This window comes from Coregonus lavaretus (genome assembly GCF_964263955.1).
Source record: "Coregonus lavaretus genome assembly, contig: HAP1_SCAFFOLD_3866, whole genome shotgun sequence".
Taxonomy (NCBI): domain Eukaryota; kingdom Metazoa; phylum Chordata; class Actinopteri; order Salmoniformes; family Salmonidae; genus Coregonus; species Coregonus lavaretus.
In genome coordinates this window covers 10,001-28,111 of record NW_028160401.1, presented here as the reverse complement: position 1 = coordinate 28,111, position 18,111 = coordinate 10,001, and the positions used below count along the sequence as shown (strand labels likewise).

The window sequence follows — 18,111 nt, the reverse complement described above, 5'->3', positions numbered from 1 at the left end:
TGGTGGTGTGTAATAGTGGTGTATAGATGGTAGTTGGTGGTGTGTAATAGTGGTATATAGATGTTAGTTGGTGGTATGTAATAGTGGTATATAGATGGTAGTTGGTGGTGTGTAATAGTGGTATATAGATGTTAGTTGGTGGTGTGTAATAGTGGTGTATAGATGGTAGTTGGTGGTGTGTAATAGTGGTGTATAGATGTTAGTTGGTGGTATGTAATAGTGGTGTATAGATGTTAGTTGGTGGTATGTAATAGTGGTATATAGATGTTAGTTGGTGGTATGTAATAGTGGTATATAGATGTTAGTTGGTGGTGTGTAATAGTGGTATATAGATGTTAGTTGGTGGTATGTAATAGTGGTATATAGATGTTAGTTGGTGGTATGTAATAGTGGTGTATAGATGGTAGTTGGTGGTATATAATAGTGGTATATAGATGGTAGTCGGTGGTGTGTAATAGTGGTGTATAGATGTTAGTTGTTGGTATGTAATAGTGGTGTATAGATGGTAGTTGGTGGTATGTAATAGTGATGTATAGATGGTAGTTGGTGGTATGTAATAGTGGTATATAGATGTTAGTTGGTGGTATGTAATAGTGGTATATAGATGTTAGTTGGTGGTGTGTAATAGTGGTATATAGATGTTAGTTGGTGGTATGTAATAGTGGTATATAGATGTTAGTTGGTGGTATGTAATAGTGGTATATAGATGTTAGTTGGTGGTATGTAATAGTGGTATATAGATGGTAGTCGGTGGTGTGTAATAGTGGTGTATAGATGTTAGTTGGTGGTATGTAATAGTGGTGTATAGATGGTAGTTGGTGGTATGTAATAGTGATGTATAGATGGTAGTTGGTGGTATGTAATAGTGGTATATAGATGTTAGTTGGTGGTATGTAATAGTGGTATATAGATGTTAGTTGGTGGTGTGTAATAGTGGTATATAGATGTTAGTTGGTGGTATGTAATAGTGGTATATAGATGTTAGTTGGTGGTATGTAATAGTGGTATATAGATGTTAGTTGGTGGTATGTAATAGTGGTATATAGATGGTAGTTGGTGGTATGTAATAGTGGTGTATAGATGGTAGTTGGTGGTGTGTAATAGTGGTATATAGATGTTAGTTGGTGGTATGTAATAGTGGTATATAGATGTTAGTTGGTGGTATGTAATAGTGGTGTATAGATGGTAGTTGGTGGTATATAATAGTGGTATATAGATGGTAGTCGGTGGTGTGTAATAGTGGTGTATAGATGTTAGTTGTTGGTATGTAATAGTGGTGTATAGATGGTAGTTGGTGGTATGTAATAGTGATGTATAGATGGTAGTTGGTGGTATGTAATAGTGGTATATAGATGTTAGTTGGTGGTATGTAATAGTGGTATATAGATGTTAGTTGGTGGTGTGTAATAGTGGTATATAGATGTTAGTTGGTGGTATGTAATAGTGGTATATAGATGTTAGTTGGTGGTATGTAATAGTGGTATATAGATGTTAGTTGGTGGTATGTAATAGTGGTATATAGATGGTAGTCGGTGGTGTGTAATAGTGGTGTATAGATGTTAGTTGGTGGTATGTAATAGTGGTGTATAGATGGTAGTTGGTGGTATGTAATAGTGATGTATAGATGGTAGTTGGTGGTATGTAATAGTGGTATATAGATGTTAGTTGGTGGTATGTAATAGTGGTATATAGATGTTAGTTGGTGGTGTGTAATAGTGGTATATAGATGTTAGTTGGTGGTATGTAATAGTGGTATATAGATGTTAGTTGGTGGTATGTAATAGTGGTATATAGATGTTAGTTGGTGGTATGTAATAGTGGTATATAGATGGTAGTTGGTGGTATGTAATAGTGGTGTATAGATGGTAGTTGGTGGTGTGTAATAGTGGTGTATAGATGGTAGTTGGTGGTGTGTAATAGTGGTGTATAGATGGTAGTTGGTGGTGTGTAATAGTGGTGTATAGATGGTAGTTGGTGGTGTGTAATAGTGGTGTATAGATGGTAGTTGGTGGTGTGTAATAGTGGTATATAGATGGTAGTTGGTGGTATGTAATAGTGGTATATAGATGGTAGTTGGTGGTATGTAATAGTGGTATATAGATGGTAGTTGGTGGTATGTAATAGTGGTATATAGATGGTAGTTGGTGGTGTGTAATAGTGGTGTATAGATGGTAGTTGGTGGTATGTAATAGTGGTATATAGATGGTAGTTGGTGGTGTGTAATAGTGGTATATAGATGGTAGTTGGTGGTATGTAATAGTGGTATATAGATGGTAGTTGGTGCTGCATTTTTTCCCTTTCCCCCTTCCTTTTTATTTTTGTATCACAAAATGCAACGTGACCACCACACACCCCTGTACAGTAGGTGGCGGCATAGATAAACAAATGTCTGAACGCCATGATACCAAAAAAGGAGAAGAAGGATAAGTAGTTTAGGGGTTAATGTTAGGGTTAGGGATTGTGTAGGGAAGTCGCAAGGAACCCTGATAGCGCTAGTTTTGTTTCCGTCCAGACCACTGTAAGTGTGACACCGACCAATTTGTATTGGTGTGCTCATTCTATTCGTGCCGACCGGCTCCACTGCTGATGACAAAATAACAGAAATATTATGGTCGATAATTAACCCGACTCGATGTTTCCCCTTCTGATTATTATTGACCATAAACGGTTGTTTATTGATGAGCGGCGGTGAGGCAGAGACTGATCAAATCTACTGGGAGGAAACGTGAGTTGCTTTGCGAATGTTAGCAACATTATTATCTTACATACATTGTCTAGAAAGATCAATGTCGAGTAGACAGACGCATAACTAAGTTAGCAACTCTTCTTCCTGAAAGCCTCGTCTAGTGTATTGAGATATTAAAGAACTAGTGGGGAAGTCCCTATAGTCTAAAGAGTCTTCCTCACATTGGGAGAATCTCAATTGTATTTCCTTGATTCCTCGAGTCGTCCCTCCTCTTCTCCTCTCAAAGCACATTGGAGCAGAAGATCTGATGTTCCTGACTACTTATTTCCAGTGTTCTGTCAAAACGGCCCCTCCTAGGAAATGCTTTAGAGAGGGTTTGAGAGCAATGGCTCTCTTCTGCACTGACCTGACAAACCTCGGGACAGATGGGAGGACAGGTAAAGAGTGGGGCAGTCCCTCCCCCCCAAAAATGATTGCTTTGGTGCAATTTTCACAAGTATGTGGTACATTTTCACAACTCTTAGTACAAAACTCAAAACAGATCATCAAAAAGGCAGTTGATTCAAAACTCTTAGCACATTTTCAATTGACTAAGTACAACACACAAAATCAGTCACTTTTTCACCAAACTTAGTGTTTCATCTAGAAATACATGTTTCACATTGCAATACATGTTCATATGAAGTAATTCCCTTTCACAATGCAATGCCCACATTACTTTTGATATGATTGTCTTCTCTTTTGTTAAAATACGTTTTACTATTACTTAATCCGACTGCTCTTAATTGATGATCACTTAAACATTTGGTAAACCTAGATATTTGACATGGAAACTGGTTTGTCTACTACAGATTTTGACATCTACTTAATGAAAATGTGTGTTTAAGTTTTTTAAAAAATCTGATATTGACAAGATGAGAGATGTATGAATGGAACCCACAACTGGTGTTGCTAATGACATGCTCTTAGGAACTTAGCCACGTACAGGACAATACAATATTGTAAAATACAATACATGATAATTATGATTACAATACAGGTGGAAGATGTATGATTACCATTCCCATGAGCGTATCACCATTCTTCAGGTCATGGATGATTACCATCCCCATGAGCGTATCACCATTCTTCAGGTCATGGATGATTACCATCCCCATGAGCGTATCACCATTCTTCAGGTCATGTATGATTACCATTCCCATGAGCGTATCACCATTCTTCAGGTCATGGATGATTACCATCCCCATGAGCGTATCACCATTCTTCAGGTCATGGATGATTACCATCCCCATGAGCGTATCACCATTCTTCAGGTCATGGATGATTACCATCCCCATGAGCGTATCACCATTCTTCAGGTCATGTATGATTACCATCCCCATGAGCGTATCACCATTCTTCAGGTCATGGATGATTACCATTCCCATGAGCGTATCACCATTCTTCAGGTCATGGATGATTACCATCCCCATGAGCGTATCACCATTCTTCAGGTCATGGATGATTACCATCCCCATGAGCGTATCACCATTCTTCAGGTCATGGATGATTACCATCCCCATGAGCGTATCACCATTCTTCAGGTCATGGATGATTACCATCCCCATGAGCGTATCACCATTCTTCAGGTCATGGATGATTACCATCCCCATGAGCGTATCACCATTCTTCAGGTCATGGATGATTACCATCCCCATGAGCGTATCACCATTCTTCAGGTCATGGATGATTACCATCCCCATGAGCGTATCACCATTCTTCAGGTCATGGATGATTACCATCCCCATGAGCGTATCACCATTCTTCAGGTCATGGATGAGGCATCCAATGATTTCAATCCAGACCAATGTCAGGCTTGGAATCGCCATGCCAAAAGGTTTTTCCCCAGGTGCATGAACAATTATGGTACGGTATTTACTGCAATTTCGATGAGAACCTATGGCCAAATGCTCAAGACAGGCTTGATGCAAACTAGTGCCTGCTAAACATTAGGTTTCTTCCATTTCTTTCATTTGATTACATTGTGAAAGATGTCTTCAATCATCATCACACCTTTGATCACATGGGATAGAATTATGGAAACGTGATGTTCAGTAAATGTTAATGGAAGTGGAAGTGAATTGCCTGATGTGAAAACAGTGTAATGTACTGTAGCATACTACAGTCAAAGGGCAATTTTGAAACATGTATCTTATATTATTTGCTATTGTACTTAACTGGTTGTTAAAATAACTAAATTGGAAAGGTATCATTAGGTTGTGTTTTGGTGATTAAACCAATGTACTCATAATATTTCACAGTAAACTTATATTTTGGATCAATGGTTGTGTGGTGAAAGATGTCTCCAAGGTTTTGAAAGTAAGACTGGCTGCGTTACAAGTGTTAACAGTTTGGAGTTTAGTACTAATAGTTTAGAAAATTCCCCACATGCAATGCATTCGGAAAGTATTCAGACCCGTTCACTTTGTCCACATTTTGTTACGTTAGTCTTATTCTAAAATTGATTAAATTAATTATTTTCCTCATCAACCTATACACAATACCCCATAATGACAAAGCGAAAACAGGTTTTTTGATTTTTTTGCAAAACAGAAATACCTTATTTACATAAGTTTTCAGACCCTTTGCTATGAGACTCAAAATTGAGTTCAGGTGCATCCTGTTTTCATTGATCATCCTTGAGATGTTTCTACAAGTTGATTGGAGTCCACCTGTGGTAAATTCAATTGACATGGACATGATTTGGAAAGGCACACACCTGTCTATATAAGGTCCCACAGTTGACAGTGCATGTCAGAGCAAAAACCAAGCCATGAGGTCGAAGGAATTGTCTGTAGCGCTCCGAGACAGGATTGTGTCGAGGCACAGATCTGGGGAAGGGTACCAAAACATTTCTGCAGCATTGAAGGTCCCCAACAACACAGTGGCCTCCATCATTCTTAAATGGAAGAAGTTTGGAACCACCAAGACTCTTCCTAGAGCTGGCCGCCCAACCAAACTGAGCAATAGGGGAGAAGGGCCTTGGTCAGGGAGGTGACCAAGAACCCGATGGTCACTCTGACAGTGCTCCAGAGTTCCTCTGTGGAGATGGGAGAACCTTCCAGAAGGACAACCATCTCTGCAGCACTCCACCAATCAGGCCTTTATGGTAGAGTGGCCTGACGGAAGCCACTCCTCAGTAAAAGGCACATGACAGCCCGCTTGGAGTTTGCCAAAAGGCACCTAAAGACTCTCAGACCATGAGAAACAAGATTATCTGGTCTGATGAACCAAGATTGAACTCTTTGGCCTGAATGCCAAGCTTCACGTCTGGAGGAAACCTGGCACCATCCCTACGGTGAAGCATGGTGGTGGTAGCATCATGCTGTGGGGATGTTTTTCAGCGGCAGGGACTAGGAGACTAGTTAGGATCGAGGGAAAGATCAACAGATTCAAGTACAGAGAGATCCTTGATGAAAACCTGCTCCAGAGCGCTCAGGACCTCAGACTGGGGCGAAGGTTCCCCTTCCAACAGGACAACAACCCTAAGCACACAGCCAAAACAACGCAGGAGTGGCTTCGGGAGAAGTCTCTAAATGTCCTTGAGTGGCCCAGCCAGAGCCAGGACTTGAACCCGATCGAACATCTCTGGAGAGACCTGAAAATAGCTGTGCAGCGACGCTCCCCATCCAACCTGACAGAGCTTGAGAGGATCTGCAGAGAAGAATGGGAGAAACTCCCCAAATACAGGTGTGCCAAGCTTGTAGCGTCATACCTAAGAAGACTCAAGGCTGTAATCGAAGGACTGAGTAAAGGGTCTGAATACTTATGTAAATGTGATATTTCAGTTTTGTATATTTATACATTCGCAAAAATGTCTAAAAACCTGTTTTTGCTTTGTCATTATGGGTTATTGTGTGTAGATTGATGAGGGGGAAAAACAATTGAATCAATTTTAGAATAAGGCTGTAACGTAACAAAATGTGGAAAAAGTGAACAGGTCTGAATACTTTCCGAATGCACTGTACTTGTGAAAACGTTACCAAAGCAATCAAATAAAAAAACTTTATTAGGAATCTGCGTTCACCCTAAACTTATCTGGATTTCGCCTATCGGTTAGGATTAAATGCGTAGAAATAGAACGGGAGTTCCCATTCCAATCCATGATTCATCTGTTCTATTCATTCTATTTCTAGGCATTTAATCCAGTGCATAAAAGCTAAAGGGATATCAACGATTCCAAATTGTCCTTAGTGGGAGTGACCATAGAAGGATGATCAAATATATTGATAGGAGGGTTGTGGCCGTATTTCACACGTTTTTTCACATATCCCAACTCCTCCTGAGACACCGTCGGAGAGTGGGGTCACGGTCAGGGGTCAGGGGTCACGGTCAGGGGTCAGCTGGCCGATACCTTATCATCTAAAAGGCTTTAAAAAGAAATAAAGTGAGAAAGGCATTTGATTTATTTTAAAACTTACAAAGTAAAACTCACATGGCTGGTGGCTAAAACAATGACTCTCCTAAACACAGGAAACATTCCTTTTCAAGGAAATCCACAAGGCCATGATTAGACATTGCAGGCACCTCTACTAATTAATTAATTAGCTACTCCCACCAATAAGGCAATAGTCAAGTCTGATCAAAGACAGACTTTATTAATAAACACAACATTTCCATCCTGCAAGGATCTTTGTCATTTTACCACTTAAAGGTGCACTGTGCAGAAATCGCTGACATGTCTTGAGTCAGTAAGTATTCAACCCCTTTGTTATGGCCTAAAGAAGTTCAGGAGTAAACATTTGCTTAAAAAGGTGCACTTTGCAGAAATAGATCCGCCATTTCCTGGTTGCTAAAATTCTAATAGTTCGCCTAATTTCAGTTTATGTGACAAAACAAGCAGGTATAGTGTAGAGAACCACTGAACCATCTAAACTGCTGGGAAATATACAGTATTTTCCATAACCAAAAATATTGTATTTTCAGCTGCTTGAAGCTGGTGGACAAAACCGAAAGTAAAAGATGCAAAAATGAAACTTAAGAACTGGAAGCATAGAAATAGCGCACATAGAACAGATCTACCGCTTCTTAGACTGGCTTTCAATGAGAATCACAGATCTATAACTAACAGTTCTATTTGAATTGGGTCGGGTCGCCCAAAAAGTAACATATTGTAGCTTTAATGTGTTGTGAAATCTGTGTAATGTAATGTTTTTAATTGTATATACAGTGGGGAAAAAAAGTATTTAGTCAGCCTCCAATTGTGCAAGTTCTCCCACTTAAAAAGATGAGAGAGGCCTTTAATTTTCATCATAGGTACACGTCAACTATGACAGACAAAATAAGAAAAAGAAATCCAGAAAATCACATTGTAGGATTTTTTATGAATTTATTTGCAAATTATGGTGGAAAATAAGTATTTGGTCAATAACAAAAGTTTCTCAATACTTTGTTATATACCCTTTGTTGGCAATGACACAGGTCAGACGTTTTCTGTAAGTCTTCACAAGGTTTTCACACACTATTTTGGCCCATTCCTTCATGCAGATCTCCTCTAGAGCAGTGATGTTTTGGGGCTGTCGCTGGGCAACACGGACTTTCAACTCCCTCAAAGATTTTCTATGGGGTTGAGATTTGGAGACTGGCTAGGCCACTCCAGGACCTTGAAATGCTTCTTACGAAGCCACTCCTTTGTTGCCCGGGCAGTGTGTTTGGGATCATTGTCATGCTGAAAGACCCAGCCACGTTTCATCTTCAATGCCCTTGCTGATGGAAGGAGGTTTTCACTCAAAATCTCACGATACATGGCCCCATTCATTCTTTCCTTTACATGGATCAGTCGTCCTGGTCCCTTTGCAGAAAAACAGCCCCAAAGCATGATGTTTACACCCCCATGCTTCACAGTAGGTATGGTGTTCTTTGGATGCAACTCAGCATTCTTTGTCCTCCAAACACGACGAGTTGAGTTTTTACCAAAAAGTTATATTTTGGTTTCATCTGACCATATGACATTCTCCCAATCCTCTTCTGGATCATCCAAATGCACTCTAGCAAACTTCAGACGGGCCTGGACATGTACTGGCTTAAGCAGGGGGACACGTCTGGAACTGCAGGATTTGAGTCCCTGGCGGCGTAGTGTGTTACTGATGGTAGGCTTTGTTACTTTGGTCCCAGCTCTCTGCAGGTCATTCACTAGGTCCCCCTGTGTGGTTCTGGGATTTTTGCTCACCGTTCTTGTGATAATTTTGACCCCACGGGGTGAGATCTTGCGTGGAGCCCCAGATCGAGGGAGATTATCAGTGGACTTGTATGTCTTCCATTTCCTAATAATTGCTCCCACAGTTGATTTCTTCAAACCAAGCTGCTCACCTATTGCAGATTCAGTCTTCCCAGCCTGGTGCAGGTCTACAATGTTGTTTCTGGTGTCCTTTGACAGCTCTTTGGTCTTGGCCATAGTGGAGTTTGGAGTGTGACTGTTTGAGGTTGTGGACAGGTGTCTTTTATACTGATAACAAGTTCAAACAGGTGCTATTAATACAGGTAACGTGTGGAGGACAGAGGAGCCTCTTAAAGAAGAAGTTACAGGTCTGTGAGAGCCAGAAATCTTGCTTGTTTGTTATTGACCAAATACTTATTATCCACCATAATTTGCAAATAAATTCATAAAAAATCCTACAGTGTGATTTTCTGGATTTTTTTTTCTTAATTTGTCTGTCATAGTTGACGTGTACCTATGATGAAAATTACAGGCCTCTCTCATCTTTTTAAGTGGGAGAACTTGCACAATTGGTGGCTGACTAAATACTTTTTTCCCCCACTGTAACTGCCTTAATTTTGCTGGACCCCAGGAAGAGTAGCTGCTGCCTTGGCAGGAACTAATGGGGTTCCTTAATAAATACAAAAACCACACCCATATTTATAGACATAAGACAAGATCCAATCAGTGCGGTCTTTACATATTTAAGTTGAAAGGGGCAGCACAAAAACAATAATATATAATGTATACACTTCTCGAATATTATGACTGTATATCCATTAGTCTCAGGTAGACAAAACATACACTACATGACCAAAAGTATGTGGACACCTGCTTGTCGAACATCTCATTCCAAAATCATGGGCATTAATATGGAGTTGGTCCCCCTTTGCTGCTATAACAGCCTCCACTCTTCTGGGAAGGCTTTCCACTAGATGTTGGAACATTGCTGCGGGGACTTGCTTCCTTTCAGCCACAGGAGCATTAGTGAGGTCGGGCACTGATGTTGGGCGATTAGGCCTGGCTCGCAGTCGGCGTTCCAATTCATCCCAAAGGTGTTCGCTGGGGTTGAGGTCAGGACTCTGTGTAGGCCAGTCAAGTTCTTCCACACCGATCTTGACAAACCATTTCTGTATGGACCTCGCTTTGTGCACGGGGGCATTGTCATGCTGAAACAGGAAAGGGCCTTCCCCAAACTGTTGCCACAAAGTTGGAAGCACAGAATCGTCTAGAATGTCATTGTATGCTGTAGCGTTAAGATTTCCCTTCATTGGAACTAAGGGGCCTAGCCCGAACCATGAAAAACAGCCCCATACCGTTATTCCTCCTCCACCAAACTTTACAGTTGGCACTATGCATTGGGGCAGGTAGCGTTCTCCTGGCATCCGCCAAACCCAGATTTGTCCATCGGAATGCCAGATGGTGAAGCGTGATTCATCACTCCAGAGAACATGTTTCCACTGCTCCAGAGTCCAATGGCGGTGAGCTTTACACCACTCCAGCCGACGCTTGGCATTGCGCATGGTGATCTGAGGCTTGTGTGCGGCTGCTCGGCCATGGAAACCCATTTCATGAAGCTCCCGACAAATAGTTATTGTGCTGCTGTTGCTTCCAGAGGCAGTTTGCAACCTGGTAGTGAGTGTTGCAACCGAGGACAGACGATTTTTTACGCGCTGCGCACTTTAGAACTCGGTGGTCCCGTTCTGTGAGCTTGTGTGGCCGACCATTTCGCGGCTGAGCCGTTGTTGCTCCTAGACGTTTCCACTTCACAATAACAGCACTTACAGTTGACCGGGGCAGCTCTAGCAGGGCAGACATTTTACGAACTGACTTGTTGGAAAGGTGGCATCCTATGACGGTCCCACGTTGAAAGTCACTGAGCTCTTCACTATGAAGATTGCATGGCTCTGTACTCAATTTTACTTTCGTATATATATAGTTTATTATTGTTTTTGTGCTGTTTCTTTCAACCTCAGTACGTATAGACCGGCCTAGTTGCTGCTGGTCTTATGGGTGTGATACACTTCCTCTGAAATGACCTGGTGGATGTTATGAGATGTGGGCTCAATGAGCAGTACAAAACAACTGGACAGGTTAGGAGAAGAGAGAACGGTTATGGAATGATGAGTTGCAGTACAAAACAACTGGACAGGTTATGAGAAGAGAGAACGGTTATGGAATGATGAGTTGCAGTACAAAACAACTGGACAGGTTAGGAGAAGAGAGAACGGTTATGGAATGATGAGTTGCAGTACAAAACAACTGGACAGGTTAGGAGAAGAGAGAACGGTTATGGAATGATGAGTTGCAGTACAAAACAACTGGACAGGTTAGGAGAAGAGAGAACGGTTATGGAATGATGAGTTGCAGTACAAAACAACTGGACAACTGGACAGGTTAGGAGAAGAGAGAACGGTTATGGAATGATGAGTTGCAGTACAAAACAACTGGACAGGTTAGGAGAAGAGAGAACGGTTATGGAATGATGAGTTGCAGTACAAAACAACTGGACAGGTTAGGAGAAGAGAGAACGGTTATGGAATGATGAGTTGCAGTACACTACAACTGGACAGGTTAGGAGAAGAGAGAACGGTTATGGAATGATGAGTTGCAGTACAAAACAACTGGACAGGTTAGGAGAAGAGAGAACGGTTATGGAATGATGAGTTGCAGTACAAAACAACTGGACAGGTTAGGAGAAGAGAGAACGGTTATGGAATGATGAGTTGCAGTACAAAACAACTGGACAGGTTAGGAGAAGAGAGAACGGTTATGGAATGATGAGTTGCAGTACACTACAACTGGACAGGTTAGGAGAAGAGAGAACGGTTATGGAATGATGAGTTGCAGTACAAAACAACTGGACAGGTTAGGAGAAGAGAGAACGGTTATGGAATGATGAGTTGCAGTACAAAACAACTGGACAGGTTAGGAGAAGAGAGAACGGTTAAGTCATAAGAACAGTCAGAACAACAGATTTTCCACCTTGTCGGCTCGGAGATTAAAACTGGCAAAAGGTTGGTTACTGGCCCAATACTCTAACCACTAGACTACCTGCATTCTATGGGAGTGAGTTTACTGAGTCAAGTATTTGTCATCATTTAAGTAAGTCACACGACTGTGAGGCGTGGCTCCAATGCAGGGAGTTTCTCCTTGTCTTTGCTAACAAAGGCCAAGTTTGACAGGTTGGTCCACCAGACTTTTCGCACATTTGTGCGGGAGTGTCTGGGAACGAGATTAGCTTTCACCCTAGCTGTGTATAGCAGCTTGGCATGTCTGGGAAGGAGATTAGCTTTCACCCTAGCTGTGTATAGCAGCTTGTCATGTTGTCTGTAGCTTGAGAGGTGTGGACACATTGTTATGTTTCTGTCAAGTGTTGTTGATCTGTCTGTTAAGTGTTGTTGTGTTGTTGATCTGTCTGTCAAGTGTTGTTGATCTGTCTGTCAAGTGTTGTTGATCTGTCTGTCAAGTGTTGTTGATCTGTCTGTCAAGTGTTGTTGATCTGTCTGTCAAGTGTTGTTGATCTGGCTGTCAAGTGTTGTTGATCTGGCTGTCAAGTGTTGTTGATCTGTCTGTCAAGTGTTGTTGATCTAGCTGTCAAGTGTTGTTGAGTTATTGATCTGGCTGTCAAATGTTGTTGTGTTATTGATCTGGCTGTCAAGTGTTGTTGTGTTATTGATCTGGCTGTCAAGTGTTGTTGAGTTATTGATCTGGCTGTCAAGTGTTGTTGTGTTATTGATCTGGCTGTTCTTGTCCTGTTGATCTGGCTGTGTTCTTGTCCTGTTGATCTGGCTGTGTTCTTGTCCTGTTGATCTGGCTGTGTTGTTGTCCTGTTGATCTGGCTGTGTTGTTGTGTTATTGATCTGGCTGTGTTGTTGTCCTGTTGATCTGTCTGTGTTCTTGTCCTGTTGATCTGTCTGTGTTCTTGTCCTGTTGATCTGTCTGTTCTTGTCCTGTTGATCTGGCTGTGTTCTTGTCCTGTTGATCTGGCTGTGTTCTTGTCCTGTTGATCTGGCTGTGTTATTGTCCTGTTGATCTGTCTGTGTTATTGTCCTGTTGATCTGGCTGTGTTCTTGTCCTGTTGATCTGGCTGTGTTCTTGTCCTGTTGATCTGGCTGTGTTGTTGTCCTGTTGATCTGGCTGTGTTATTGTCCTGTTGATCTGTCTGTGTTATTGTCCTGTTGATCTGGCTGTGTTCTTGTCCTGTTGATCTGGCTGTGTTCTTGTCCTGTTGATCTGGCTGTGTTGTTGTCCTGTTGATCTGGCTGTGTTGTTGTGTTATTGATCTGGCTGTGTTGTTGTCCTGTTGATCTGTCTGTGTTCTTGTCCTGTTGATCTGTCTGTTCTTGTCCTGTTGATCTGGCTGTGTTCTTGTCCTGTTGATCTGGCTGTGTTCTTGTCCTGTTGATCTGGCTGTGTTATTGTCCTGTTGATCTGTCTGTGTTATTGTCCTGTTGATCTGGCTGTGTTCTTGTCCTGTTGATCTGGCTGTGTTGTTGTCCTGTTGATCTGTCTGTGTTCTTGTCCTGTTGATCTGTCTGTGTTCTTGTCCTGTTGATCTGTCTGTTCTTGTCCTGTTGATCTGGCTATGTTCTTGTCCTGTTGATCTGGCTGTGTTCTTGTCCTGTTGATCTGGCTGTGTTCTTGTCCTGTTGATCTGGCTGTGTTATTGTCCTGTTGATCTGTCTGTGTTATTGTCCTGTTGATCTGGCTGTGTTCTTGTCCTGTTGATCTGGCTGTGTTCTTGTCCTGTTGATCTGGCTGTTCTTGTCCTGTTGATCTGGCTGTGTTCTTGTCCTGTTGATCTGGCTGTGTTATTGTCCTGTTGATCTGTCTGTTCTTGTCCTGTTGATCTGGCTGTGTTCTTGTCCTGTTGATCTGGCTGTGTTGTTGTCCTGTTGATCTGGCTGTGTTCTTGTCCTGTTGATCTGGCTGTGTTATTGTCCTGTTGATCTGGCTGTGTTCTTGTCCTGTTGATCTGGCTGTTCTTGTCCTGTTGATCTGGCTGTGTTATTGTCCTGTTGATCTGGCTGTGTTATTGTCCTGTTGATCTGGCTGTGTTCTTGTCCTGTTGATCTGGCTGTTCTTGTCCTGTTGATCTGGCTGTGTTCTTGTCCTGTTGATCTGGCTGTGTTGTTGTCCTGTTGATCTGGCTGTGTTGTTGTCCTGTTGATCTGGCTGTGTTATTGTCCTGTTGATCTGGCTGTGTTCTTGTCCTGTTGATCTGGCTGTGTTCTTGTCCTGTTGATCTGGCTGTGTTATTGTCCTGTTGATCTGGCTGTGTTGTTGTGTTATTGATCTGGCTGTGTTGTTGTCCTGTTGATCTGGCTGTGTTCTTGTCCTGTTGATCTGGCTGTGTTATTGTCCTGTTGATCTGGCTGTGTTGTTGTCCTGTTGATCTGGCTGTGTTGTTGTCCTGTTGATCTGGCTGTGTTCTTGTCCTGTTGATCTGGCTGTTCTTGTCCTGTTGATCTGGCTGTGTTCTTGATCTGTCTGTTCTTGTCCTGTTGATCTGGCTGTGTTATTGATCTGGCTGTGTTATTGATCTGGCTGTCAAGTGTTGTTGATCTGTCTGTCAAGTGTTGTTGATCTGTCTGTCAAGTGTTGTTGATCTGTCTGTCAAGTGTTGTTGATCTGTCTGTCAAGTGTTGTTGATCTGGCTGTCAAGTGTTGTTGATCTGGCTGTCAAGTGTTGTTGATCTGTCTGTCAAGTGTTGTTGATCTAGCTGTCAAGTGTTGTTGAGTTATTGATCTGGCTGTCAAATGTTGTTGTGTTATTGATCTGGCTGTCAAGTGTTGTTGTGTTATTGATCTGGCTGTCAAGTGTTGTTGAGTTATTGATCTGGCTGTCAAGTGTTGTTGTGTTATTGATCTGGCTGTTCTTGTCCTGTTGATCTGGCTGTGTTCTTGTCCTGTTGATCTGGCTGTGTTCTTGTCCTGTTGATCTGGCTGTGTTGTTGTCCTGTTGATCTGGCTGTGTTGTTGTGTTATTGATCTGGCTGTGTTGTTGTCCTGTTGATCTGTCTGTGTTCTTGTCCTGTTGATCTGTCTGTGTTCTTGTCCTGTTGATCTGTCTGTTCTTGTCCTGTTGATCTGGCTGTGTTCTTGTCCTGTTGATCTGGCTGTGTTCTTGTCCTGTTGATCTGGCTGTGTTCTTGTCCTGTTGATCTGGCTGTGTTATTGTCCTGTTGATCTGTCTGTGTTATTGTCCTGTTGATCTGGCTGTGTTCTTGTCCTGTTGATCTGGCTGTGTTATTGTCCTGTTGATCTGTCTGTGTTATTGTCCTGTTGATCTGGCTGTGTTCTTGTCCTGTTGATCTGGCTGTGTTCTTGTCCTGTTGATCTGGCTGTGTTCTTGTCCTGTTGATCTGGCTGTGTTGTTGTCCTGTTGATCTGGCTGTGTTGTTGTGTTATTGATCTGGCTGTGTTGTTGTCCTGTTGATCTGTCTGTGTTCTTGTCCTGTTGATCTGTCTGTGTTCTTGTCCTGTTGATCTGTCTGTTCTTGTCCTGTTGATCTGGCTGTGTTCTTGTCCTGTTGATCTGGCTGTGTTCTTGTCCTGTTGATCTGGCTGTGTTCTTGTCCTGTTGATCTGGCTGTGTTATTGTCCTGTTGATCTGGCTGTGTTCTTGTCCTGTTGATCTGGCTGTGTTCTTGTCCTGTTGATCTGGCTGTTCTTGTCCTGTTGATCTGGCTGTGTTCTTGTCCTGTTGATCTGGCTGTGTTATTGTCCTGTTGATCTGTCTGTTCTTGTCCTGTTGATCTGGCTGTGTTCTTGTCCTTTTGATCTGGCTGTGTTCTTGTCCTGTTGATCTGGCTGTGTTCTTGTCCTGTTGATCTGGCTGTGTTCTTGTCCTGTTGATCTGGCTGTGTTCTTGTCCTGTTGATCTGGCTGTGTTGTTGTCCTGTTGATCTGGCTGTGTTCTTGTCCTGTTGATCTGGCTGTGTTATTGTCCTGTTGATCTGGCTGTGTTCTTGTCCTGTTGATCTGGCTGTTCTTGTCCTGTTGATCTGGCTGTGTTATTGTCCTGTTGATCTGGCTGTGTTGTTGTCCTGTTGATCTGGCTGTGTTGTTGTCCTGTTGATCTGGCTGTGTTATTGTCCTGTTGATCTGGCTGTGTTCTTGTCCTGTTGATCTGGCTGTGTTCTTGTCCTGTTGATCTGGCTGTGTTATTGTCCTGTTGATCTGGCTGTGTTGTTGTGTTATTGATCTGGCTGTGTTGTTGTCCTGTTGATCTGGCTGTGTTCTTGTCCTGTTGATCTGGCTGTGTTATTGTCCTGTTGATCTGGCTGTGTTGTTGTCCTGTTGATCTGGCTGTGTTGTTGTGTTATTGATCTGGCTGTGTTGTTGTCCTGTTGATCTGTCTGTGTTCTTGTCCTGTTGATCTGGCTGTGTTATTGTCCTGTTGATCTGGCTGTGTTCTTGTCCTGTTGATCTGTCTGTTCTTGTCCTGTTGATCTGGCTGTGTTATTGTCCTGTTGATCTGTCTGTTCTTGTCCTGTTGATCTGGCTGTGTTCTTGATCTGTCTGTTCTTGTCCTGTTGATCTGGCTGTGTTCTTGATCTGTCTGTTCTTGTCCTGTTGATCTGGCTGTGTTATTGATCTGGCTGTGTTATTGATCTGGCTGTTCTTGTCCTGTTGAACTCTGTGATTACATTGTATTTATATAGCAGAAGCTCTTATCCAGAGAGAATTACATGAGCCATTAGGGTAAAGTGCCTTGCTCAAGGGCACATGGACTGATTTTTCAGCTTGAATCAGCGACCTTTCGGTTACTGGCCCAACGCTCTTAACCACTAGGCTACCTGCCACCCCTGTAATATATGCCATTTAGCACTGTCATCCAACGTGACTTATAGTCATGCATTCATACATTTTTGTATGGGTGGCCCCAGCAGGAATCGAACCCATGATCCTGGTGTTGCAAGTTCCATGCTCTACCAACTGAGCCGCACAGCATGTACTTATTGTCTGTTTCTGTTTTCATTTGAAGGGTTTTCAATAACCTGCCCAGGGACTGCAGTTGAAAATTAGCAGGCTGGCAAAACTGGCACTTTTTACGGAAATGTGGATGAATGTCAACAGTCCCTGTAAAACGTATCCTCTATCCTGTAGATCAGAGTGATGACATCATCAGAAGGCGGCGAGACGGTGCTTCTGGTTGGAGAGGGGAACTTCTCGTTCTCTGCTGCACTGAGCCGGATTGTCGCCACGGAGACAGATGACATCACAAGGGGGATTGATGACATCACAAGGGGGAGGGGTTTGAGGATCACGGCAACCTGTCTCCAGACCAGAGAGGAGGCGCTACGACAACACGGCTCCGCCCACAACATACACACCATCACACACTCAGGTAGCTCCGCCCACAACATACACACCATCACACACTCAGGTAGCTCCACCCACAACACACACACCATCACACACCCAGGTAGCTCCGCCCACAACAACCACACCATCACACACCCAGGTAGCTCCGCCCACAACAACCACACCACCACACACCCAGGTAGCTCCGCCCACAACAACCACACCACCACACACCCAGGTAGCTCCGCCCACAACAACCACACCATTAAAGATGGTGGATAAATTTAAGACGACTCAAGCCATTTACGTTTGAATGGTTTCTGTCTGTGTAAGGGGGCATCTCTGACACCATCACACACTGGGTGGGGGGGGGTTCTAATCTGGTTTGTGTTTATGTGCTGTTGGTCTAATGTGTGTTTGTGTCAGGTGGGGAGGTGCTGTTGGTCTAATGTGTGTGTGTGTTTGTGTCAGGTGGGGAGGTGCTGTTTGAGGTGGATTGTACACGGCTGTCAGAATGTTTGTGTCTGCGTGGTCGACAGTTTGACCGTGTCATCTTTAACTTCCCTCACTGCGGTCGGAAGAGTGGCGTGATGAAGAACAGGCTGCTGCTCAAACTCTTCTTCCTCAGGTGAGACACACACAGACAGAACACTGTTGAATCTCATCTCACCTCTAAGTGTGTGTGTGTGGTGTTTTTGTGTGTGTGTGTGGTGTTTCTGTGTGTGTGTGTGGTGTTTTTGTGTGTGTGTGTAGCTGTGTGGGGGTACTGAAGGAGGAAGGGGAGGTGCTTGTGTCTCTGTGCAACGGGCAGGGCGGGACTCCAGCCGACCGGCCAATGAGAGAGTGGCACAACAGCTGGCAGGTGGTCGCCATGGCA

At 43.0% G+C, this 18,111-nt stretch overlaps 1 pseudogene across 1 annotated transcript in view; it reads left to right on the top strand.

Annotated features, from left to right (window-relative positions):
* Positions 1–2,582: 2,582 nt before the first annotated feature.
* The window catches only part of LOC311121872 (ferredoxin-fold anticodon-binding domain-containing protein 1-like), a 25,307-nt pseudogene continuing 9,778 nt past the window's right edge, over positions 2,583–18,111 (top strand). Inside the window, exons 1-4 of the transcript XR_014615948.1 lie at positions 2,583–2,725; positions 17,037–17,277; positions 17,706–17,862; positions 17,988–18,111. The exon at positions 17,988–18,111 is cut by the window's right edge and continues 80 nt beyond it. The product of XR_014615948.1 is annotated as a ferredoxin-fold anticodon-binding domain-containing protein 1-like (transcript). The remainder of the gene's footprint in view (positions 2,726–17,036; positions 17,278–17,705; positions 17,863–17,987) is intronic.